The sequence below is a fragment of the Miniopterus schreibersii genome (assembly GCF_964146895.1).
Source record: "Miniopterus schreibersii genome assembly, chromosome: 5".
NCBI classification, from domain to species: Eukaryota; Metazoa; Chordata; class Mammalia; order Chiroptera; family Miniopteridae; genus Miniopterus; species Miniopterus schreibersii.
In genome coordinates this window covers 23,533,196-23,560,863 of record NC_138106.1, presented here as the reverse complement: position 1 = coordinate 23,560,863, position 27,668 = coordinate 23,533,196, and the positions used below count along the sequence as shown (strand labels likewise).

At 35.0% G+C, this 27,668-nt stretch overlaps 1 long non-coding RNA gene across 2 annotated transcripts in view; it reads right to left on the bottom strand.

Annotated features, from left to right (window-relative positions):
- LOC308558067 overlaps positions 1-27,668 on the bottom strand; it is a 206,674-nt gene that overhangs the window by 131,348 nt on the left and 47,658 nt on the right. For both annotated transcript variants that reach the window (XR_013998943.1, XR_013998944.1), the window contains exon 3: positions 6,317-6,399. This is a non-coding gene — a long non-coding RNA (uncharacterized lncRNA). The remainder of the gene's footprint in view (positions 1-6,316; positions 6,400-27,668) is intronic.

Genomic DNA, 27,668 nt, shown 5'->3' with positions numbered 1-27,668 from the left:
ATGAAGAGTCTGGAATAGCTTTTCTGATGGTGAAATCAGCTTTTTTTTAAAGATGAGTGATCCATCTTTTTTTAAAAAAGATGTCTTTATTGATTTCATAGAGAGGAAGAGAGAGAGATAGAAACATCAATGATGAGAGAGCCTTTGATTGGCTGCCCCCTGCTCCCCCCCTACTGGGGATCGAGCCCGCAACCCGGGCATGTGCCCTGACCGGGAATCGAACAGCGATCTCCTAGATCATAGGTTGATGCTCAACGGCTGAGCCACGCCAGCTGGGCTGGAATCAGCTTTTTATTTACTTCGTCATATGGTTCATTCAAGAATAAAAGAGTCTGTCTTAAAGATATATCTGTTATCTCTATTTCAAAACAGAATCTTATTTCCTTTGAAGCATCACAAGAGTTACTGCAGCTTCTACTTTTTCCTTCAAGATTTCAAAGAATCCAGGGCCCACATCAGAATTCAATTTCAATGTAACCAGTCTTATATTCCCAGAAATCTCTAAGAAAGAAGTTTTTCGCAAGCTTCTTCTTAGCCCATGGGAGCAATTTAATATAGTAAGTCAGCTCAGTCATTAGAGGCAGGTGGCACTTAACCAAGTCCTTATTATTCTGCCATTTACTGTGAGACCTTAAAAATGTACTTAATTTTTTTTACAACTAAATTTATTCAAATACAAAATGGGAATTATACTAGACCTTGTCTTATACCACTGTGCCAGGATTAAATTAGATAAAATCTGGAATGTCTGTTGCGAGCCCTTGGCACAAAGTGAGAACTCCAATACAAGATAGCTATTATTAGCAATGGAAGTTCAATCCTGAGATGATAAATATATGCCCAGCTTGCATATCTTATTCCAGAGATCATTACCTTTTCCCTGGGCAGAGATCACTGTTACACCTAGAAGCAAGGGCCAAGGGCCCATCAGTATCTGGAAAAGCACATGGAGTAACAGAAGACAGGGTACAGGAAGCAGGTGCTGAGTGATCCACTTAATTCTGATGGATGGCATGTGTCTGGCCTGGGGCTATTTTTAACTGGCCCAGCAAAATTGCAGCAGATCTTACTCTCTAGCCTCTTAAAGGCACTGCCAGGATCAGGATTGATGGAAGTTTTGTAGAAAAGTGTTTGGTATCCTTTCTGGCCAAGCATTTTTCTTTAATCATGACTTAAATCTCTTGTCACATTATTTAATGATATGGTTTGTTTTCACTATGCACCTGCCCATTATAATACAAACAGTGAAAAATATGTTGCAAGTGCTACCTGCTTGTTTTCTTTTTTATATTCCTCAGGTTTCTGAGAGTTGGTTGCTGCCTCACACCAGCAAGATGAGTCAGCAGAGGTAGGTGACCACATGTGCACACTTCAAACAAAACCCATCCCCTGCATTGTGCTGCTGGCAATAAATGTCCGCCTTTCAAGCCTCTTACGGCCCATCCAACACTATTCAGGGAAGGGAATTTTGGGAAACAACAATCCCAGATTAGCTCAATTGACCCAATATAAACCATATAATCTCTAACCGGCTGTGTTAGGCACCACAACTCAACACACAAAGCAAAATCTCTTGATTCCTATTATTTTCTGCCTCAACTTCCTCGTTTTCCAATGTTTCTTATGGAAGAAAATGGCTCCACCACTATGTATTTGCTCAGGATTAAAACACTGCAATCACGTTTCATTCTTTTTTATCACTTAAACTTCATATGTAATGCCCTTGTGATTAGTAGTCAGAGCAAAGGGTAATCGGAGCTGCCTCAAACATATGTTCTTATTTTCACTCTGCTCACCACCTCCACCACCACCAACAACAACCCAATAGAAATCATTATCATATCTAAGAGGGACAATTTCTGTAGCCTCCCAACTTGCCTCATTGCTTACTGTCTTGCATCTCTCAATCTATTTTTCCCATAGCAGCAAGAATTATAATATTAGGTGGCAAATCAGATAATGTTACTTCTCTGTTCAAAACCTTTGCATAATTTCCCATCACACTTAGAATAAATTCTTCAGTCTCATTTTGCTTATAAGTCACTACTTGGCCTTATCCCTAGCTTTCTCTGTCTTCATTCCCTACCATTTTACTAGTTACCTACTTCACCTCAGCCACAATATTTCCCTTGCTATTCCTTAACTACTGCGAGTACACTCTTGTCTCAGGTCATTTGCACTTGCTGTTCCCCATCCCAAAATACTATTCCTCCACATACTTGCATGGCAGGCTTACTTGTCCACTTGAACAGCTTTCTGTTTCTATATCCTCGTACAGAGTAGCCTTTCTGCTTATATCTCCACTCCAAAGAGACATTTCTTTTCCTTAAAACAGCATCCATGTCTGTCTATCCCATTACCCTTCTTTATTTTCCTTCATAGAGCTTACTACTCCCAATCTTGTGTTGTATTTTCTATTTTATTATTTGCCCCTCCCCATACTAGGATGTAAGTTCCATGAAAGTGGGTCTGGTCTGTACTATTTACTTTTGACTGCCCAACATTTATAACACAGCTTGCCTCACGGTAGACACCGATCAAATAAATACCCTGTTTATTATCAGGAATAAGTTTGTTTTCTCTTTGTAGTGATTAGAGTACATTCTGCTGAGAGGCCTAATAGAAACTGTGCTTTATGGGACTGACGCAGGGCCATTAGATAGATTTGTGCAGATTCTGCACTTCCGAATGCCAGGGGCATCCCTTGGACTTGCCTCATATACAAGCTCTGCAGCTGTTCCCATTGGCCTTGTAAACAAGAAAGAAGAAAGGGCTGTGCAGATGCCCAACCTGGAGGCTAACAGAGAGGACCAGGGAAAATTGATAACTTTTGGAAAAGTATAGTAATAGCAACCTTAAGTCCACTGCTGATGATATGACCATGCAAGTGCTAATACTAGAAACTATGATTTTTATTGAAGTCACTTTTCTTCCCAAATAAGTTAAGTATAAGAAGTGCATAATCATAGGCCAACAAAATATGTGTGATTAATATTTAATAAGTAGAATGTGTCGGCTCAACAATATCATGTTAGGTAGATAAGGTTAAATAATATATTAAATTGAGTTTATGAAATGTATTTAGAGAGATAAACAGAAATGGCGATCACTGATATAAAATTAAGATGTTCATATTATTTCTTTCTCTCTACACTTTAGGAAATTTGTGAATTTTGGAAGTTTCAGGAAGAGAGAAATATTCTGTATGAGTTTTGGTTTGTTTGTTTATGTGTTTTCATCCATCCCCATGAATGAGCAGATAGAGATTTCAAATTTGTATGTACTTTGAAGTTATCAGAACACAGAAATCATCAATTTTAAGGTCTTCACCTCTTTTTTATTTCTACTGTTCCTTAGGTCATTTTGTGCCCTGGACCATTTAACTCCCTCTTTCCTAGGTCTCTATCACTCATCTCAGATCTCTCTAACTTCTCTACTCTGACATTTTACCTCTACTTTCTTCCCATTAAACCAACTACAAGGCTCACAAATCATGGCCTCTGGGCATTCATTTATCTTCTACACTTCAGTTTCATCACCTATAAAATAAAAATACTACCAATTTTTTATGTATTTTACAAATATAGTATGGCATGAGGCAAATTACATATATGGAGAGTGATGAAGTATGCTATGAGATTATCTGAAGGTAAGGAAATTGAAGGAAGCTAAATCACCAAAGGAGATGCCACCAATAGAGGAACAAGGCCAAGCAAGGGCCTGAAGACAAAGATAAAGAGTGGGAAGCAGGTGATGGGGAAAGCGGCTGTATATAATAGCTTAAGGGGACAGTAGGGAAATTAATGGGGCATCTTGTGAAACTGAGAGTAAATATAATCTCTTTGCCCATCACGGAGAGAGGCACTGTGATAAACTTAATATGTTAATATTTATGTACATTGGAAATTAGTTAAAGTGGGGGCTGACTTATTTACAGTGAGTTAGAAATTAGAATTAAGTAATCATTGCTGCCGCTGTGTTTGTACTTAAGTGGAATATATTATGATTTTGTTAACTGAATAAGACATAAGTGTAAAATCTATTGAAGGTTCAACCTCTCACTCTTGTCAAATAAGTAAGAAAATGAGCAAAAAATAATAGCCAGTTAGAGTCTACAACTACTAATCCCAAGAGATTCTTGTGCAAGAGCTAATAATAGAGGTTGCTGAGAACAGGGATGTAGATTAGAGTAGAAGTTTGTCTGAGGGCCCTAGGCTGTGACTTCTTCTTCATGCTTCCCAAATTTGAAGAAGTTGGTGTACCTCTCTCATGAAGGATATATCTAAGAAAATCCCAAGGGCCCCGCCGGGCGTGGCTCAGCGGTTGAGCATCGACTAGGATCCAGGCGATCGGGGTTCGATTCCTGGTCAGGGTACATGCCCGGGTTGTGGGCTCAATCCCCACTAGGGGGCGTGCAGGAGGCAGCCGATCATTGATGTTTCTCTCTCTCCCTCTCCCTCCCTCTCTCTGAACTCAATAAAGATATATTTAAAAAAAGAAAAAAGAAAATCCCAAGGAATAGTGAAGTAAGTTGCAAATATTAAGTTATAATATAAATAGATCCTCTTTCAGAATTAGATACTAATGAGACTTCAGCTTACTGCTCCTCCTAGGGAGAAAATCACTAGGGCAATTCCTCTTACTTATATGGCTAATTCTAAGTGAGAAGGATTATTCTAACTGTATCTGTGTACTCAGTTACCCAGGCTTTGGAGTACAAAAAAAAGTAAATTCCAACTAAATAAATTAAAATCATTTTTCTATTTGACACATTGATTAAATGTAAAGCTGTATCACTATTATGCCAAGGTCCATATCCAAAATTCCTGAAAATGGAGTCTTTTATTTTATTGACTATTACCTGAACATGTTTCCTCTCTAGAAAATAATTTTTAGTTTAATACTAAACTCCAAACATAATATTAAAAAGAAAAATTTCAGAATTGTGTTTTTTTGTCTTATGGAAAGTAAAATATTATATCAAGAGAGAAAAAACCAAGTGACTAAATATGTCTAGCTTTATCTGAAAATTTGATATATTTTCTATTTTTTTATATGAAAAAACTTATAGAGATGATTCTGGTGGTATAGAAATCAACTTATTTTTACACAATATCACAAAATAGTGAACATTTTTCTAAGTCAATTTAATGGATTTAATAAAAAAAGAAAGTACTGTTTTTTTCTAGAAAAATGTATTAAATCTTAGATTTCTATTTGTCTCTATGGTATAATACTTATTTCCATTGATTCATTAGCCCAACTAATACTATATGCCAAGGTAATGAAGATGGAGAAGAAAATAAAAATAATAATGTCCCTGTTCTAGAGCTTGTTCTAGTAGTGGGAGGGATAGGGTAGACAATAGATGAATGATAGATGATGATAGATGACAGATAGATTAGATAGATAGATAGATAGATAGATAGATAGATAGATAGATAGATAGATAGACAGACAGATAGATAGATAGATGATAGATAGATAGATGATAGATAGATGATAGATAGATAGATGATAGATAGATGATAGATGATAGATAGATAGATAGATAGATGATAGATAGATAGATGATAGATAGATGATAGATGATAGATAGATAGATAGATAGATAGATAGATGATAGATAGATAGATAGATAGATAGATAGATAGATAGATAGATAGATAGATAGATAGATAGATGATAGATGGATGGGTAGATAGATAGATAGATGATAGATGGATGGGTAGATAGATACATAGATAGATAGATAGATTAGATAGCTAGATGATAGATAGATAGATGACAGATAGATAGATAGATGATAGATGATAGATAGATAGATGATAGATAGATGGATGGATAGATGATAGATAGATGTTGTATAGATAGGTAGATAGATTTGCCATGATAAAAAGAAATAGGTAAATGAGATGGAGTTCTTGGTAATCCATAAACTTCAATCTGAATTACAAGATCAAAAGAAAGAATATTTTTTATCAGGGGAGTGACAAGGACAAAGTTTAAAGACAAGTACTAGCTAGATTGTAGGGAACAGGAGAAGTCAGTGTGATTAACAAAGAGAGCGCAGTAAAGAATAGTATGACATAAGGTTGGGGAATAGATAGAAACTAGATCTTACAGGGCCTCATATGATAGGGTAGGTGTTTTATTTTATTCTATGTTCAGTGTTGTATGACATGGTTATTTTATATAACAGGACACTCAAAAACTTAGTGACTTAAATCACAATATTAATTTACTTTGCTCACAAATCTGCAGCATCAGCTGGAAGCTTAACTGGGGGCTGGGAGCTTTAAGATAGATTACTCACATGACTGCCATATTGGCGCTGGCAACTGGAGCTCAGTCAAGACTGTAAGCCAGGGGCCCAGGTTCTTCTTCACAGGGCACTCTCTTAGGATTATACAAACATAGAAGTTAGGTTTTAGGAGCAAACATTCTAAGTAAACTGGAAAGATGTATCACACTCTATAACCTTATCTTAAAAGTCATATTGTCACAATCTGCCCAGATTCAAGGGAAGGAAATGGCTCTTGATGGGAGAAGTATCAAAGTCATACTGTAACAGGAAAATTTTGAGATAGGAGGTCTTGTTAAAGCCATCTTTGAAAAATACAGTCTGCCAGTTTCTCTTCTGGCTACATGTATATGCCTTTCACATGGAAATTATATTCTTTACCTTTCCCAAGACTGAAAAGTCTCAATTCCATAATTCTATCAGTTCAAAGTCAAGAATCCAATTATCTAGCCCTGGCCAGATGGTTCAGTTGGTTGGAGCACTGTCCCATACACCAAAAGGTTGTGGGTTTGATTCCGGATCAGAGCACGGACCTAGGTTGCAAGTTCAATCTCGTATCAAGGTGCCTACTAAGAGGCAACCAATTGATTTTTTTCTCTCACATCAATGTTTCTCTCTTTTTCCTTCCCAATCTCTCTAAATATCAATGAAAACATGTCCTCAGGTGAGAATTTAAAAAAAAAGAATCCAATTATCTAAATTAGATCAATGTATAGGTGATATTCCTTATATACAGTTACTCATATACAGTTCTTTGAGCACTCTTTTTTACGATGTGACGACGTGTGACACATCCAACCTAAACGGATAATTGTTCTAGGTGTCCAAATACTCAAAAGAAAATGGTGGAACAGGCATTGAATAACTGCTGTAGACACTCCCATTGCAAATTGCATGAAAAGGGAAGAAACACAGCAGTCACTAGACCATATCAATTCTGAAATCCGGCCAGGCACACATTGCCAGTTCCTTGGTTAAAGCTCAGTCCTAGTCCTCGGAAGCTATTTTCCATGGCTCTCGGCTCAACTCAGTGAGCTCTTGATCTTTTCCTCTGAGTCCACCTTCCTTTCCCTAAGGCTTCATAAGCTTATGTCCTGCTTCTAAAACTTTGAGGGTACAGGGCCTTTTCTCATGTTGTGATATTTCTTTTTCTTTTATTACAAGCAGATACAGTTCCTTTAGCATTTTGGTGGGCTCTCTATACATTGATTTATAATTCACTTCCCTGGACTAAAGCTATAGCCACAAATCTTTCCCAGATAAGTGATTACCTTCCTTGACCTCAAGGAAGTCACTGCTGTGGGGTCACATCCTTGAGAAGATTATAAGCCTTATAGTATAATGGAGAATACTGCAAATTATACCATTATGATCTTTAGAAGGGCTTTTGTCTGTCTGAAAGGTTCTACAAAGAACCATCTCAGATCTTAGAAATTAATATAAATTTTACAGTACATTTAATCTTCTTTCTTAAGCCAGGCCTTAATTTGAGCATCATTTGCCACCTAGAGAGATTTAGGAAGAGAAACAGATTTTGTTTGAAACTAAAAAAATTCTGGATTCTTTATTTTTAAGGTTTCATATTTAGCTCATTTCTCTCTTCTCACATTATATCACAGGCAATGAAAAAAAAATCCAGGTGACACCTTAAATATTTTTCCTGAAAATACCTTTAGCTTGATCATTGAGTTCGCTGGAAAATTTTCTATCTTCCTTGTTACTTCAGGTAATATTGTTGCCAACATCTCCATCTCTACAAACATCTTCCAATCATATTTTTCTTATTTTTCTTTGAGCTGTCAAAGGCAGACTCCTCAAGGATCTTAGGCTTTTGTTAACATTTTGCCAGGCCTTCTAGCTTCCTCATATGTCCTGTCCCAAAGCCAGTGCTACATGTCTTAGGGCTTTTACAGCAGCATTCCACTCCGAAGTACCAAAACCTGTGTTAGTTTTATATTGCTGCATTTAAAAATAAAGCTTTTCCAAAACATAGTGACTTCAAACATCAACAACAATTTCCTTTGCTCTTAATTCTGCAGTCTCAACAGGGCTTGATGTAGATAGCCCATCTCCATTCCAGGTGTCAAGGTGGCTCCCTCAAATGGTTGGCAAAATAATACTGGTAATTGGTTGTGAACTTAGCTGAGGCTGGTGGCCTCAGTTCCTCTCCATATGGGTTTCTCCACAGGCTGCCTGGGCTTATTCAGACATAGGGACTGGGCTCAAAAACAAGTGTCCAAGAGAGTATCCAGGAATGGTTTTATCTAACTTTATTACCTATAATGTCACTTCCACTGAAATCATAGTACCATCCAGATTTAAAGGGAGGGGACACAAACTCCCACCTTTAAGTGTTAGAAATATCAAGTCACATTACAAGATCAGAATGTGGACACCACTTTTGGAGAATAAAATTTGCCCATATGAGAAGATATTGAACTGTTTTGAAGCAGATTAGTAACGCGATTTGATTTTTTTGGAAAAAGATGACAAATGTTATCAGGTGGAAGACAGACTACTGTGTGGTAAGACTGGAAGAGGGAGACTATTGAAGAGGCTCCTTCCATAGTTTAGGAAAACTATGATGGCAGCTTCTGCTAGGGAGAAGAAGCAGAGAAGAGGAAATGTTTGGAGATACACCGCCATGGTCCTGATTAACACTGTAGGAAATAGGACATGCTGAGACTCCTGGCAAAGCAGGTGATGGTCCAAAGTTAAACTGGTACAAAGCTGAAAAATCTAAAAAAAAGAGCCAAATACTGAGACCTAGAAAGATATAATTCAGCAGATTCAAGATTGGCCCAGATTTAGGAATTAAAAGTAGGGACCATATAACCCCCAAATTCTGAGCACAGTGGCAAGAGAAAGGTGCAGCCCCCATAGCATTAACCAGTATTGGCCTGTGGCTTGAGGTCATGAATTACTAGGAGGTAAAAGGGAAAGCCCACCGACTTAAAATCTGAGCGACAAGAGTCTGTTTTCACATCTACCTAGTAACATGACAGCAAATCCATTTTGAAAGATCATGGGAGGACCGGGAATTGCACTAAGCTACAGCAATTCACTTATTTGTAAAGAAGACGTAGCCTTACCCGTCGATGCCTATATACACTTCTGGGAAATAGTTGAAACAGGGTAATGGCCTGTTATATATTAACATATACTAATGATTGCATATCATTGGCAAATAAAGCAAAGAAACCATCTTTGACCTCGAGACTAATTTTTTAAAAAAAATTCTTAGGAATATTACGCAAGCCAGTTGAAAAAATATACATCATATGTTACTGAACCAGTCTCATTATGACAAACTCATTGATTGTGGATATGGCATAAAAAAATTCTATACCCACTTGCCTCCAAGCTAATGAAATGCTTTCCAAATTTACCATTTTTACAAAAATCTATTTTAACCCTAGCCACACATAGGTCTCCTAAAAGCTTGTTTTTGCCTCTTATCTCCCTTTTCTTGCTTTGGTTTTATTGAATTTTGTAGCCAGTGTTTACTTTAGTTGCCCTTCATATGTATAGTAAATGTCAGCCTTTTACCATGCACTTTCTAATGAGTCATCACCAGTTCTGACTCCTTCCCAATTCAAGAGGGGAAGAAGATTAAGTATATACGAATATAGACATGCACAAAAATCCAAGCACAGTGCAAACACTGGAACTGGAACTGAAGATTAGCAAATAAGGCCATTTTCTTCCTTTCAGATAATTGCACAAAGATGAAACTATGCAGCGAAGACAGCCATAGAGATAACGTATGCGTCTTTTTATTTCAAAATAAGCAAAGCGAGTAGAAATTCCTGCTGAGCACCATTCATTTAAATTTAGGAGTTTAAAGAATTAATAGGAGACCATCAATACACTCTTGCTAATGGCTAAAATTCTTCCATTGGCATTAGCGCTGTGTTCATTCTCAGTCTCTCTTGGAAGTTACTGAGGGGAAAAATAATGTGTCTACAAGCTTTTACTAGAACAAAGAGTGTATCCGTCAGCTCTACCCACGATTTTAAGCATTGGTGTCTCTGATCATCAATTTGCTTTAGCTTTGTTCCTGACTCACAAGAAATGCTAAGTACCGGAGGGACTAAATTCTAATCCCTTGGGGTTCTGTATACAAATAAGCTGATTTGGTAATCAAATGAGATTTGTTTTACATGTAGATATGAGCACAATTACTGAAACTAAACACAAATAGAGGAGAATGCTGCCAAGCCAAAAAGAGCGTCAGTGTTTTAAACCAGGGAGATAAAAACTATAATAGGGCATCCACTATGAATGAGACAGATATCTGCCCAATTATAAAGAAAGTTCTTGGCTAAAATCCTCCTCTAAAACACTAGACATTTTACGAAGTGCAGTGATAACAACCCTTTTTAAGTTTCCACATTTCTTACTCTCTACAAACATAGATATAGCTTAATTCAGCAGTATAGAGAACCTCAGAAGAGTTTACAAGTAAGAGAAATAAGTAATACATCCAAAAATGTGGGAAGAATATTGAAGAAATATAAACAACTCTTCATTCTAATGTTTTCCCCAATATCTTTTATTTTTCTAAATTATGCCCATATCTAGGAACTGTTGGAGAGAAGGAAACATGAGGTTCTATTTAATAATTTTGCGCATCTACCTCAGCTGGAAGCTAGGTAATTTAATGTTAATTTAGTCCATGTATTAGCCTAGCACTATGCATATTGGAGAATTTGTAAAATAATATACAATTTTATAAGAATGTGGTTTATAAATACAAAAATAACATAAACATACATTTTAATTGAATTTTTTGGGGTGACATTGGTTAATAAAAGTATATCGTTTTCAGGGGTGCAATTCTATAATACATCATCTTTTTTTTTTGGTTAATTCTCACTCAAGGATATTTTTTCCATTGATTTTTTAGAGAGAGTGGAAGGGAGGGAGGGAGAGGGGAGGAGAAGGGGAGACAGAGAGAGAGAAACATTGGTGTGAGAGAGACACATTGATTGGTTGCCTCCTACAAGCGCCAGACCAGGGCCTGGAACTGAACCTGCGTGCGACCCTTCGGCGCATGGGCCAACACTCTCATCACTGAGCACAGCAGCCACGGCTGTAACACATCATCTCTATGTTGTATTGTGTGTTCACCCCAAGTCAAGTTTCCTTCCATCACCATTTACCCCCCTTTACCCTCTCCTAGCTCCCCCGACCCTCCTTTCCCTCTGGTAATCTCCATACTGTTTTGCTTAATCCCTTTACTTTTTTCACACACACCCCCCCCCCCCGCCTCCCCTCTCCTCTGACAGCTGTCAGTCTCTTCTCTGTATCTATGGGTCTGTTTCTATTTTGAAGTAATAAATTATGGGCCTAATAGCATCAAAGTGATGTTTAACTTATACACATTTCAAACACAATATAAATTACAAAAAATCCTTTTTGTTTATATATTAATTCTTGTTAATTTTTCTCTGACATTCTTCTAATAATTTCTAAGTGGTTATTTTTTATACTCTTAAAATGTACAAAATGTGTTTTAGAGCTTCTTAAAGGGGGAATTTTAAAGAGTCATGTTACCATTTTTTAAATCTCAACCACCAACCATGCAGGTATCTATGAAATATGGCTGAAAACTTTTCATCCTTGAGTTTAATCAGTTGTTTTTGCACACTAACAAGCTTTATTTAATATTTTAAAAATATTTTTCCTTAAAATGCACTTACAGTTTTCTTTTGAGTGATTTTTGTTAAAGTTAGATAATCCTGTATAACAACATTTGTTTGTTTTAAATTTAAATATGTCAGTTTTTATGATAATGTGCTTACATTTTTTCCAATAAATGTAAAGGTGACAGAACATTCTCTAAACCTACATATCCAGAACTGTTTAACACAAAATTTTTTTGAAAAACAAAAACAACTTACTTTAGCACTCATTGTTAAAACTTCACTTTTTCGTAGAAAGAAGCGATTCCATTTATTTTTTATAAAATATTTTCTAGTTATTATACTACAAAAACACTTTCTATGATAGAAAGATCAGCAGATATTAAAAAATATTATTTGTAAATTAGTAGCTCATTTTTAAACTCAAAAAATCTTCTGATACTTCTTACTAGCAAACATTTAAAGATCTAAATTACCAGCAAATATTTGTATGTTCAGCTGACTTTCAAGACCTTGGATCCATATCATTGTTAAATATTGAATTTCTTTTAAAATTTTATTTAAGTTTATAAAATCTATAAGTCTAGGTAGTGGACGAAATCCACTTAAAGTAAATCAAGCCCATTTTTACAGTTGAATGCTCATACTTCCCTCAGGCCACCTTCCTTACTAAGGCTATCATGCTTGGCCATCTGATAAATGGCCCATCTAAGTGCACTAGTGTCAATTCTAGCAATACTAAATATCAGTAAATATAAACTCATTTTTTTTTTATTTTTAGAAAGAATAAACAGAAATACTAAGATCATATTTTTACCCAATGGATTTTCTTATTTAGAGACCACTGAATTCCAAAAAGTTCTGAGCTAATGGGGGGAAAAAACTCCAAATATGTTAGAGAAGAAAGAAGTTTAAAGAAGGGCTGAGTAGAAAAAGGAAAAATAAACCCTGACTATAGGTGATATCCTCTTAGTAGCAGCCTCAATACAATATTCAACCCCAGAATAGAAAATTGGTGCATAAATATTGGAAATAAAGTTTACAATCAGAGAAGAAGGCAGGGATAATGACAGGTGAGGAAAAGGAAAAAAATAAACAAACATAGCATGAATCTCACGCTAATCACATTGATTAGATTTGACATCGGGATGGGTATATGAATATGCAAAATACAACACTCAATTTAATTTATCCAGCTACAGATTCTCTTTCACTTACCAGGATGCTTTTCACATTAATCTGTATTGTTTTATGTATTAGTATCTTACTGCTACTGGAACAAATTACCACAAATCTACTGGCTTAAAACACACAAATTTATTCTTTTGCAGTTCTGGAGGTTGAATTTATTCCTATGTATTTTATTCATTTTGATTCTGTAGTAAATGAGTAAGTTCCTAGAAACATACAACCTATCAAGACATAATAGGAAACAGAAAGACTAAGAAGATCTATAATTAGGAAGGAGATTGAATCTGTTATCAAAAACCTCCCAATATCCCAGCCAGCGTGGCTCAGCAGTTGAGCATCGACCTGGGCTCAGTCCCCAGTCGGGGGCGTGCAGGCGGCAGCTGATCAATGACTCTCATCATTGATGTTTCTACTCTCTCTCTCCCTCTCCTTCCCTCTCTCTGAAATCAATAAAGATATATTTAAAAAAAAATTTTTTTAATCTCCCAATAAAATAATGTTTTATATGTTGAAATAATTTGATCCCTACAACTCCTAACTTTGGGTATTAATTTGGATTCTTGGTAAAACATTTGGCAACTCAAACTAGTTTATACACATAAACAAAATAGTGTTTATTATAGGGATTGGCTAAATCACTCAAAAATGTACAAAGAACTTTGATGGACCTAAAAACTTGAAACATTTCTTTGTGGAGATGGCTGGAGGAAACTCTGAGAGTATTCTCTCCACATCTCTACTTCTCATCTTCACTGATTTTCCTTCTTTCAGGCAGGTCTCCTTTGCCTATGACCCTGCATGAGTGCAAGTAGCTCCATTAGAGAAATGCCGCTGAAAACTCAGTGAGATAGCCGTACACCTACTGGAATGGAACACAAAAGACAAAGAACAAAAACAAAAAAAAGGAAAAAAATCCTTGAGAATTTTCATTGCTGATCAAGTGGAGCACTCATACATTGCTGGGGGTGATAGAAAATGGTACAGCCAATATGGAAAACAATTTGGCACTTCCATGTAAAATGAAATATAACTTACAACCCAGAAACGTCACGCCTAGGTACTACTTACTCTACATAAATGAAGACAGAATGTCCGCACAATGACTTATATACTAATGTTTACAGTAGCTTTTTTCATAACCAAAAACTGGACCAGGTGAACGGATGAACAAATTGAGGTAAACTTCTCAGCAATAAAAAGGAACAAACCCCTGACATATGCAATGTGGTAGGCTGAACATGGACTGAAGAGTTAAATGTAAGGCATGACATCATAAAACTCCTAGAAGAAAACATAGCAGAGAAAAGTGTGTTGACGTTGGCCTTGGCCATATATATATATAGGATTCAACACCATGAGCAAAGGCAACAAAAGCAAAAATGAACAAGTGGGGCTACATCAAACTAAAAAGCTTCTGCACAGCAAAGAAAACCTTCAACAAAATGGAAAGGCAACCTGTAGAATGGGAAAAATACTTGCAAACCGCTTATTTAATAAGGGGTTAATAATACAGCTAACATATGCAACTCAAAAGCAGAAGAAAAAAGAAAGACAATTACAAAATAGGCATAGTACCTGAATAGACATGTTCCCAAAAAAGGCATACAAATAGCCAATAGGTAAATGATAAGTTGGTCAACATCACTAATTATAAGAAATAAGTAATTTAAAACCACAAAGTAGAATTTAAATGTTTTCACCCAAAAGGAAAAAGGTAAATATGTGAAGTGATGGATGGGTTAATTAATGTGATATTGGGAATCTTTTCACAATGCATATGTATATCAAGTCATCATTATACACTTTAAAAATATTATAGTTTTGTTAAATATACCTCAATAAAGCTGAAAGAAATATTAAATAAAGTACTCTGTTCCCTAAATTTCACCCATTAATATAATCTTATTTTATCTTATGATTTTAATGATGTGAAAAAACTTTCAGCCCTAAGAATGTAGCAGGCTGTATATTGCAAGACTTTTATTAATGATAATACCCATAAAGATGAATTTTTCATAATCCAATATACTAAATATTTCCCCAGTGGAAGCTGTGAACAAATTTGAAGTATATAATGATGCTTTCAAGCGAGCAGATTAAGATGAAACATTGGAGCAATGATTTGTTGAATATGATTTTGAACTGGTTTATGTTGGTTTTAATTTTATACTTTTGGCTATTTCTTGTTTGCAATAAAGTTTTTACAATAAAGTAGGCATACACACATCTACACTTATATAAACACACATGCACACATGTATGTATTAGCTGGGTTGTTATTGCTCTGAGAAATCATTAGCTATGATTACATGAACAAACCTCTAAGGTCATTTACTCTGCAACTTGCTACCTAGAGTTGCCACTATTGTAAAGAGTGCAGTTGAAAATCAGTACCTGCAATTTTGAGCATCTGCTGTTGTGATTTTTATTTAAACCCTTATTTATTTTCTCTGTGCATGATTTCTTTTTTTTTTGAATGGAGGTGTGACATTCAGCAAGATGCATAAGCCATTTAAGTAAGTTTTTACATATTTATTTATATGCCCTTATATCATAAGCCACATTTGAGCATATTTCCAGCTTCCCAGCAGGCTCCCTCATACCCATTCCCAGTCAATAACAACACCTCATTCCTATGATAATGGTCATGACATTTTAATACACATTGTCCCTCTGCATTAAATATAAAAGTTTTCTGTGTTTTTTATATTGGGGTGACATTGTTTAATAGAATCATATAAGTTTCAAGTGTACCTTTCTATGATACAAGATCTGTATATTGCACTGTGAGCCCACCACCCAAAGTCAAATCTTCTATGAAAATTTTCTTACAGTGCCTCATGTTTGCTGCTCAGCTGAGTGACTGTCTTTTAGGTGTTTCTAGACCATACCCTTCAAATGAATTTTGTATACTTCATCTAGCACATAATTTAACTCACACCATTCCAAACATAGTCACTAAATTTGATGAGAATTTAGATTCATTTTTCAATGCTGTTGAAAGATGATAGTCTCTTTCTTTTAAGGTTGCCCTTGAGCTCCAAAAAAACAAAATTGGGGTATGCTAACTGCCAGTTTTGAAAATATCCCATCCAAAACATACTCTCCAAACTTGCTAATAATATATTTAGCAGATTTCTAATGAGGTGGTAACATAATCAGGCTGAAATTTGCAGACATGATATATGAATTTATATCTATACTTATAGCTATATTTATATCTATATTTATATCTGAATTTATATCTATATTTATATCTACTATATGCAAAGTAGAAGTCACTCTGCAAAGAATAACAATTTCTCATAGAAAAGTTGAAATGGTAAGGAAATAATAAAAGGATTTAAAATATGTGAAAAAACTGTGGTGTAACTTAATAATAAATTCATAAATAAAAAAATTATCAGTACAAGATGGAGAAAGTTTGTTCTTCAGCTATACTGAGACCAGAACTCAAATATTAATTATAATCATCATCATCGCCATCATCACCATCATCATTATCATCTGAAACTGAAACATGAACATTTTAGGTTAGGAGTAATTAAACATTTCTCACAGTGAGAACTGTTGAAGATATAGAACCTCTCTGTCTCTAGAGGTCTATAAATGTAGGAAAAAAGCCAATCTGTCAGAGATGATTTAGTTGCAGTACTTTCAGTCAACTAGATAATGACCTCTAAAAACTCCTTTTATTCCAAGGCTATTTTAGTTCATTTTTAATGACATGTTATAAAATATATGTAGTATAAAGAAAGCTTGCTTTTAGCAAGTTGATGCTAAAAAAATCAATTTATGTAATATCAACATCAAATTTTCTTTACTTTGTTAATATCTAGTTCATAGCATATTTATTTATTTATTTATTTATTTATTTATCCTTACCCAAGGATATTTTTTTCCATTGCTTTTCAGAGAGAGTGGAAGGGACACAGAGAGAAACATCGATGTGAGAGAGACACATCAATGTCTCTCTGCATGCACCCTGATGAGGGCCGGGGATCGAGCTTGCAACCAATATATGTGCCCTTGGCTGGAATCGAACCTGAGACCCTTCAGCACGTAGGCCGATGCTTTAACCACTGAGTCAGACTGGCTAGGGCATTCACAGAATATTTATATGGAGTTACAATGAGTTGCAATTGGAAAGATCAAAGATTCAGATTTTGCAGGACAAGAGAGATACTTTTATTTGACGTAAACTTAAAATCAAGTTATTCTTCAAAGAGCCATATTTCCTATTAAATTCAAGTAAAAATGAAGATGATATTCTTTGGTAAAGAATATGTAATACTATTGTTTTGCTCTACAAAGAAGCTTCGCACAAAATGCTTTAGTAGTTATTCATACTAATAGATGGTAGTAATTGATTATGTAACTTATTTCCCATAGCTTTTTGCAGATGATTCAACATGTTCCCAGAATACTTCAAGAGTTTTCCTTCTCTAATCAGATCTGTAGTCATACAATTCAAATGTAACAAACGATCTTCTGCAGATACTATCTAGCCGTAAAAATGACTACTAAGGTGAATGAAATATTTTATTTAGATTTCAGATGTTTTGTTTCTATCTGTATTTGTGTGTGGGTATTTCTCCAAGTTACCTAACAATAGAGCTAATATAAGTTTCCAACAACTGAAATTCTTTATAATATAGTAAGATATATAATAACATAATAATAAAGGAAAAACAAAATATTATGATTTACATCCCTATTTGATTGCTAATATATATAATAAGGAAGCATTTAATGGATTCTTGGTATGTTATAGATTCTCAATCATAATTAAAATACAATATTGAGAAAAACTTATCCAGATATTTGTGTTTATAAACCTTCTTTTGAAAATATTTCACATATTTAATAGGACAGCATTACAAAGAAAGACACATTCTTGGAAAGTTAAGTGGAAAGAGACAAAGATGAAAACAGAGGCCAGAAAGCAAAAGCAGAATGAAGTGTTTAGTTCGAGATCGCACTGGTAGCTAATTACTGATCTGATAGTAAAGTTCTATGTTAATAGTAATTTGTGATTGTTTGAATAATCATGAGTTGCACATTTTGTAGTTGCAGGATGAAATAATTATCATGATTCAAAATAGTGATAACTGCAATAATGATTTCTAAAAAAATTTATAAGACAGACACATCCAGAAAATTTCTGTCCCAAAATTTCAACAAAAGCTATTAGACAAGTACATTCTTTTTTAAAATTTATCTTTATTGTTGAAAGTATTACAGATGTCCCCTTTTCTCCTCCATTGATCCCCTCCACCCAGCATCCACCCCACTTCCAGGCCTTCCCCATACCAATGTCTGTGTCCATGGGTTATGCTTATAAACATATAAGTTCTTTGATTGATCTCTCCTCACCCCCTCCCCCCTCCCCTCCTTCCCTCTGAGATCCCTCAGTCTGTTCCATGCTTCTATGTCTTTGGATCCATTTTGTTCATCGGTTTATTTTGTTTATTACTATCCACAAAGAGACAAGAGATAGCACTCATAGCTGCTGTCACCAGAATGGAGGACAACAGCAAGACATCCTGAACCCAAGAGACAAAAACTAATCAATGAGACTTTATATCAAAAATTGGTATGGCATGATTGGAAAATGCCACGCAGGTAAGCACAATTTGTAATCTACAGACAAAATAGAAATGGTCACCTTACACAGGTAGCCCTACACCTAGTAAAATGGTAAACATGGTAATTTCCTGCAAGCATGCTATCAAAATATAACTCAAGTTATCCTTAATGGATGGATCTTCTGGTAAACATCAATCTAGGAGAATTCCAAAGTGAATACTTGTGTTTGTGAGGATGAAATTAAAAATGAGTTTTTTATAATAAACTTCTAAAAATTCAGAATATATCTTTTGTTTGTTTTGATTGTCCCTGGAGTTTTTGGAAAACAAACAAACAAAAAACAAATGCAGTTGTTTGATTTAATAATAAATATAAACACAAGAATAATTATATAATGAATTTTTACCTGTGATGTTTCAATAGGAAAGAAAAAGAACACTGCAGAATCTTGGTGGAGGTCTTTACCACTCTGTGGTGCAAAATCGTATGTAAGTAGCAAATTCTGACAACCATAGAATTTTATAAATTATGTGAATGATTTGCTTTTCCTGAATTGTATTCTTTATTTATTTTTATTTTTGGTATTAAATACAGTCAATAATTAGTGGTTCACTCCAAAGCCATAAAATCCTAGAACTAAATGCTTCCATTACAACTTCTGGCCCTGGCTGGGTGGCTTAGTTGGCTGGAGCCTCATCCCAGACACCAAAAGGCTGGGGGTTCAATTCCATCAGGGCACATACGTAGGTTGCAGTTTCCATCCAGGTTGGGTACTTACGAGAGGCAACCGAATCAATGTTTCTTTCTCACATAGATTTCTCTCTCTCTCTCTCTCTCTCTCTCTCTCTCTCTTTCTCTCTCTCTCTTCAGTCAGTGCAGGGTTATAGGAAATTATTACAAACATATCATCACAGAAGATTAATTAATCTTCAAAAGTAATGGCATTCTAATGGGATACAATATTTTATACACTCAAGGAAGATGATATCAAAGAACCCTAAGTCTATAAAAGCAATGTTTTAATAATAATAATATAACTATCATTATTATTACTATTACTAGATTGGGAATCTCTGTGAGTATGGGCTGAGTCTCAGTGATCCCCACAATGCCCCTGTGGAGCACACTATGCCCCTGGTGTACAGTATCATCAAATTCCATGTGTGACATGGTCAATGATAGATGACTCCAAAGAAAATGCAAAAGCTCATAACTCACATAATTTAATAAAACTAAACCACAGAGAAATTCCTTTCAACAAAAATGTATGCAGTGATCTCTGGAAGCACAATTCTTACTTTATCTTGACTATAGATACAATTTACTTTATATAAACCTCTTAAAATGTTTTTTACAAAATAATATTATACTTTCAATGGCTCAAAGTGCTGCTTTAATCTTTCTGAGAAACATTCTATTCCCAAATGGTGAATTTAACTCAGATATAAAGAAAATTCTTTCCCAGCTGCAACAAAAAATTATGAACAGATAAATGTAAAAAAAATATTTTAAAAACAAAGAATTATAAACAAAGTATCAACTGTGAAAAATAGTATGTATATTACATTAACTTATATTTTTATTTCTATAACCACTGGATGCACTAATTGCATTTCATGATAGATTATAATATTGTTAACTTCTGGATATACCCTAGTACTGACAATATATATAATTGTGATCATTATCATTAAAGAAATTTTAAGTGTTTTTAAGTACATGATGAGAATATATGAAAATTGATTATTTTTCTTATGTAACTGTTATTTTTTAATCTTAAAATATGTTCTAAACATTAACTGAGTTGCATTAATGAATTCACATTTGCCTTTCATGCTTAACTTTTTCACACTGGTAAATTATAGTCTCAAATTTATATCCTTAAGCAAAAACTTTGTGGTCATTAGTCACAAAGGACAATTGAGTTGAAATGTTTATTATAGAACACCCATTATGATATTGATATAATCCTCAACTGAGTAGATCTACTCTGTCTACTGTAAATAACGTGACATAATTCATAAAACAAACTTACATATTTCAAAATAAAAGGTTATACAATTTAAAAGTCAAGATAAATGTATGATTACCACTATAGACTAAACTTGTTTTAATATAAAAATTTTATTAGATGCATATGAGTTGCCCGTTTAAGAGTTGCTAAAAATAAGTCATTTCCCCCACTACCCCATCACCCCTTATCGCCTAGTCTTTATTGGCAAGACCCTAGGCATGGACTTTTCTTGAAATAGGTGCTGTGATGTTATACTTGTGCTTACAAGTAATATCACAGGCAAGTCTATATTAATCGTATGAGCAGAGGTTCCCCATTCTGTTAATTCAGACCTTCAGTTCAGTTCCAAATGTCTGATTTTTTTCTGAACTGTAAAAGTAGTTCTCATACTTTTAAACTGTTCAACATAAACACAAACACAAATTTCCCACAAAGACTTTTATTCTTATATTAAGCCATATATTGAAACTACAAATGTCAAAATTATTTCTCCTCTGCTGAATGAGCCCAGAAATAAAATTGCATTTTGGAGACAGAAAATTAAAATGATTTTTTTCTCTTCATACATTTGAAGTAATTTAAAGATGTGGTGAAAATATATAGTACATTCAATGTGTTTTATAAAATCTAATTCACCCTTCAAATCTTCCTAGCATAATGAACTGACAACTCATATAATTTTCAGTTTCATAATTTAATGCTCTTGAAATACACACTTATCAATACTTTCAGAAAGATAACTTTTCAAACAGTAATCTTTGTAAAGGGTAATCAAACTGTTTACTTTCCTATATAAACAATGAAGTTTATATGAATATTCGAAGTTCAGTTGAAATGTCTCAGATATTCTGACTGGAAATAAACAACTGAATTTACTTTAGATCCCATGAAAATATTTCTTTACGAATCAGAATTGTATTTTATAATCAGAACCCATATATAGAAAAACTACATTATGCAAGATGTACTTTCTTCTTAGATTGTATTAAAATATAATACTATAGCTAATCTAGCAATTGTTTGCTGTTTGTTCAAATTAATGCTCCAGTTCATCTCTGTGTCCCTCTATTACACTTACAGCTAAGTAGGTGGCTGGGGGAAAAAGCTGAAAGGTATTTTTAAAAATGCTTTGGCATCTAAAAAGTGGTGGAAACAAGGCAACATTTAAAAGTAAATAAAATAAAATAGATATTGCAGTTTTCTATGCTGTGGCCCTCTCTGAATTGCAGGGTTTTAATTTTCTTTCCTTATTCTGGTTTCTGATTACAAATCTCCCATTAAACACCCCACACAAATCCACTATATGGAAGATGTTTTCCCTTTTATTTGTTAACTATAGTTGTGCAATACATTTCCCCAAGCTTAATTGTTTCAAATAAAACATATCGATTATCTCACAGTTCTTTGTGTCAGGAACTTGTATACTGCTTGTCTCAGTGGTTTCATGGCTGCAGTCACCTCAAAGCCTGACTCGGGAAAGATCCCTTCCAAACTCACTCATGCAGATGTTGGCAGATCTTAGGTCTTTGGTGGCTTAGGACTGAAAATATCAGTTCTTTTGCATATGGGCTCCTCACAACATGGCAGCTAGATTCCCTCAGAGCAAGCGAATGAGAGTACATTAGAGGGCACCCAAAGCAGAAGTCACAGTGTTTTTATAACCTAACCTCAGAAGTGATGACCCATCAGCCTGCATTATCCTATTCATTAGAAGCAGGTCAATAATTCAGCCATACTCAAGGGAAGGGGAAGTACAGGGAGCACACATGCCAGGAGGTGAAGATCATTGGTGGTCATCCTGGAGGCTGCTGACCAAACCCATGTTCCAAGAACTGAGTTCCTATGCACTTTTCAATTAAATATTAAATTAAAGCAGAAATGGAAAAATTGATATAATTTATTGGGTGCCTACTATGTGCCATGTTTAGGCTATGGTGAAATGGTGCGGACATGTGTAGCTTTCATTCTAGAGAGAGGAGAGTAGAAAAAGCAGAGGTCAATTTAAGTGACAAAGGAAAAAATAAAACAGTGATAGATTAAAATGACTGACTGATCCAGTTAATGATCCTATTAACTTTAAAATTTAAAAATTAATCCCCCAAAATTTAAAAATTAATTAATTAATGATGTGAAAAAGGTTAAAAAAATGACTGGCTGATAGGATGAGGGGCTAATTATTTTGAGTAGCATGGAAACATTTATCTGAAGTAATTCCTTTGAAATGAGAACTGAGTGGTAACAAGAAACTAGCCTGATGACAATGGCACATTGTCAGGAGCAGAATATTGTAGGAAAATGAAGAACAAGGTAAAAAAATCAGGATAGAAAACCTCATAAAATTAGGAAAATTATGGAATGCCCTTGAGGCTTATATAAAGTTAACAGAACCAGATAAAATAGAACCTTGTATGATGTGGTGAGGATTTAGACTTACTGAAAGAACAGTGAAAAACCACTGAGCCTTCTAAGTATTAGATGTCAACACTTTTTATAACAATAATTTAACTTTAATTCATCTAATAGCTTATAATTTACAAAGAACATTTGTGACCCTCTGCACCTTAGGTTTTAAAAAAACTTCTTAAAATAACAAAGTGGTTTTATATGTGTTTTCTTATTTAATGAATGATCTGGAACCTAAATAGTGATACATTTTTAAAAAGATCATTCTAGTTACTGTGTAGAGAATATACTGAGAAGGGGACAATGTGGCCACAGAAGATCTGGTAGCTATTTTAGTTCCAGATAAGAGATGATGTTAGCTTGAATTGAGGTGATGCAGTAGAGCTAAAGGCACAGATGGATATAAGAGATATTTTTAAAATAAGGCAGAGAATCTTCCATAATGAATTAGATCTGAGGAGATGTAGTGAACTTTTGTCATAGTTTAGCCTCCAGCACATTTGAACATATATCCATTTTTTAATTTGCCAATTATGAGTCCCTTCTGACTAAAAGATAAGTCTAAAAATTCACTTTCCCACCTTCTTTGGAGTTGAAGATCAGGCATGTGACCTCGGTTCCGCCAATCAGACATACAAAGGACAGAGTGATACAGAAGAGCAAAATCTGAGATAAGAGGTATAAATGTGTCATCCAAAAAGCCAAAAGAATAGTGTGTGTCCAGAAGGAGAAAATGTTCAACTGTGTTGAATGCTGCTAGGAGGTTTGAATACAAAGAAGACAAAGAAGTGAATGTTATTTTGGCAACAAAAAAGCCAACAGAGGCAAGGGAATAGGAAGCCTTATTTGAGTAATATATAACATAAAATGTTGAAAAGAGGAAATAGTAACTATACAGAGATATCTTTTATGTTGAGTTTTGCTATTAAAGTAGCAGAGAAAGCAGGTGGTAATGAGGGAAAGTCAGAGATTTAAGGGAGGTTCTTTTCTTAAGATGAGAGATATTAAAATTCTGTTTGTATGCTGGTAGGGACGATCTAGAAAAGAGGGAGATGCTGATAATGTGAGAGAAAGAGGTTAGGTATAGTACTCAATTTTCAGCAACTATCAATTGAATCTTACACATCAGCCATTGGTCTAGAACCCGGGATATGAAACACATTTTTTAGCTCAGATGTAGAAATAATAAACAGGGAGCACTAAATAAAATACACAATTTATCAGTTTACTAAAAAGGAAATTAATGCAGGCAAATTTAGCTAGGGTGGTCAGGAAAGGTCTCACTGAGAAAATGATATTTTAGTAAAGGCCTGAAAAAAGGTAGGCACAATGTCATGTGGATATCTGAGGAAGAACTTTCCAGAAGAAAGAGCAGCAACTGCAAATATCATAATTCAAGAACATGCCTGATATGTTTGAGGAACAGCATAAAGGTCAATGGAGCTGAGGTCAAGTAAATGAGAATGTGGAAAAAACATCAGAGTGATAATAAATAGGAAGTCAGATCTTGTGGGCTTGGTGGATCATTTAAGGCTATTAGTTTATATTCAGAATGCAAAGGAAAGCCATTGGAGGATATTGAGCAGAATAATAGAATAATTTCAAGATATATTGAAGGTTGAGTTGCTGATGTATCAAATATGGGATGTGAGAGAAAGAAGTCAAGTGTGACGTATGGATTTTTAATTGAGCACTGGAAGAATGGAGTTGTCATTACCGAGATATGGAAGACTGAGTGTGGATCTGTAACAGAGAACAAAGAATATATAATCTTGTATTAACCAAAATAAATGTACTAACAAACCTGTTGAAATAAAAGCAGGAAAAAGAAAATTTTTTGCTAACAACCTCTATTTTAGCCTCTATTTTAGTACATTGCAGGGACCGGCAGTTTAAATTCTTGCCTATATAGGAGCTGATAGACCAAAGGAATTCAAATGATGCAGATCAATTCAACATGCTGAAACCAAGATTCTTATTGAAACCAAGTAGAATGCTGCTTGAACACCCCTATTTCCCTCCCTTTCCTTATAAAAGTCACCGGCTTGACCAGAGTTGTTAAGATGGTTTTTAAGACAGGAGTCCTCCATCTTCTTGGGTCACTGGCAACTGAACAAACCTATTTTCTTTTCACCTGCACCTGTCTCATGAGTATTGGCTTTCCTTAAGGCAGGCAGTGGAAACTGCCTTCGGTAACAGATCTATCTGAGACAAATGTCATGAGATCAGTTTTGAATAAACTAAGAAGACAGACATTTAAATGGAGATACTTATTAGGAAGCTCTATACAGAAGTCTATAGTTCAAAGACAATGTCTAAAATAGAGACATAAATTTTGGAACCATTAGCAGATAGATTTGTGAAACTAGACGATTATGTAGAAAGTGATTGTAGATTTGAAAAATAAGGATTCCAAGGCCTAAGCCATGAGGAAATGAAGGAAATGAAGAGGAACCAGAAAATGAAAATGAAAAGGAGCCATTAGAGAGGTAGAAGGAAAATAAGGAGAGAAAGATAGTAATATTCAGGAAACCAAGGCTTTGGTTAGGAATTGTGCAGGATAGGAGTGGGTGGACAAGGTGCCAAGTAAAGCCAACATTTAAAAAAGAAGGAAGAGCCCGGCCGGGCATGGCTCAGCGGTTGAGCGTCGACCTAGGATCTGGGAGATCAGGGTTCGATTCCAGGTCAGGGCACGTGCCCAGTTGCGGGCTTGATCAATGACTCTCTCATTATTGATGTTTCTATCTCTCTCCCTCTCCTTTCCTCTCTCTGAAATCAATAAAGATATATTAAAAAAGAAAAAGAAGGAAGACTATATAATTGTATCAAATGTCACTAATGGGCCAAGTTAAATGAGAGCTGAGAATTAACCATTGCTTGAGCAATGAGGATGTCATTAGGCACCTTGAAAAGAGTATTTCTGGTGGATTGGTAGAACAAAAACCTGATTGAGTGAGTTCAAGAGACAATTGTAAGAGAGAAATTGGAGACAATGAGAAAATACTTCTCTTTCAAGAAGTGTTGCTTAAAGAGATGGAAAAAAAAATTGTGGTAAGAGCTGGAGGAAAGTATGGAAATAGTATGGAAGAAATACCAAAACATTTGTATGCTAACAGAAATGGCCCAGTAGATAGAGATCTTTTTCCTACATCTCTGACTTTATCTTCTCAGTCTCCTTTTCTGTCTCCTGTTTCAACTCTATGACTTCTAAATATTGGAATGGTTCAAGTTTCAATCCTTTGACCTATTTACTCTTCCATTTTCATTAACTTCTTAGGCAATTTGTTCAAACTCATGGTATCTACATAATCTCTCCCAAATTTATATTTGCAGCCAAATCTTTTCCCTGAACTCTAGATTCATAAATACAATTTTGTTTTTAACATCACTACTTGGATGTTTTAACAAACATCTCAAATATAGCATGCCTGACACTGAGAACCTGACCCACCCCCACCCTACCCTGGAAAACCCCTGATAAAGCTGCACCTTCCAGTCTTCTTCCCCATTATTCAGGTAAACAGTCATTCAGTTATTTCAGTTGTTTATGCCTACATGTTGTAGTCTACCCTTATCCACAGCAATGTTCTAAGATCTCCAGTGAATGCATGAAACCATGAATAGTACTAAACCCTACATATACAGTTTTTCTATGATAAAGTGTAATCTATAAATTAAGCACAGTAAGAGATTAACAATAACTAAAGATAGAACAATTATAAAAATATACTGTGATAAAACTTATGTAAATGTGCATTATTAAGTAAAATAAGGATTAGTTGAACACATACTGGGATACTGCGACAGTTGATCTTATAACTTAAGACAGCTTTACCAAGTGCCTAATTGGTAGGGAGAGTAGCATATGCGAGCATGGATATCCTGGACAAAGGGGTGATTTATATCCCAGGAGCAATGGGACAGGACAGCACAATATTTCATCGTGCTACTCGGAATGGGGCACAATATAAAATTTATAAATTGTTTATTTTTGAAATTTTCCATTTAATATTTTTGGGCTGCAGTCGAGCATGAGTAACTCACTGTGGGAAGTGAAACCACAAATAAGGGGTCCAATGTACTTGGATATCCTTGAAGTTTTTCTTTAATAACCATTTTCCAATTCTCCAGTCAAATCATTCATTTTTATCTTCCGTATATTAAACAATTCCCATCACTTCTTACTACTTCCACTTCTACCTTTGGCCCAAACCACCATTTCTAACTTGAATTATTACAATAGTCTCCAACTGAACTCCCTCTATCCAATCTTACCCATTTGTCTATTCTCAATGGATAGCCAGAGTTATGCTATTAGGACATAAGTCATATAGTAGTATTCCTATTTTCAAAACTCCTCAATGGAAACTTGTCTCATCCAGAATAAATGTTAAATAACTTGCAAAGGCCTGCACAGCCTTACATGTTTTGGAACCCTACTATCTCTCTACCCTTTCCTCCTACTGCTCCCCCCCTCACCCACCCAGCCTCCTTGCAAAAGCTGAAACATTCCACACTT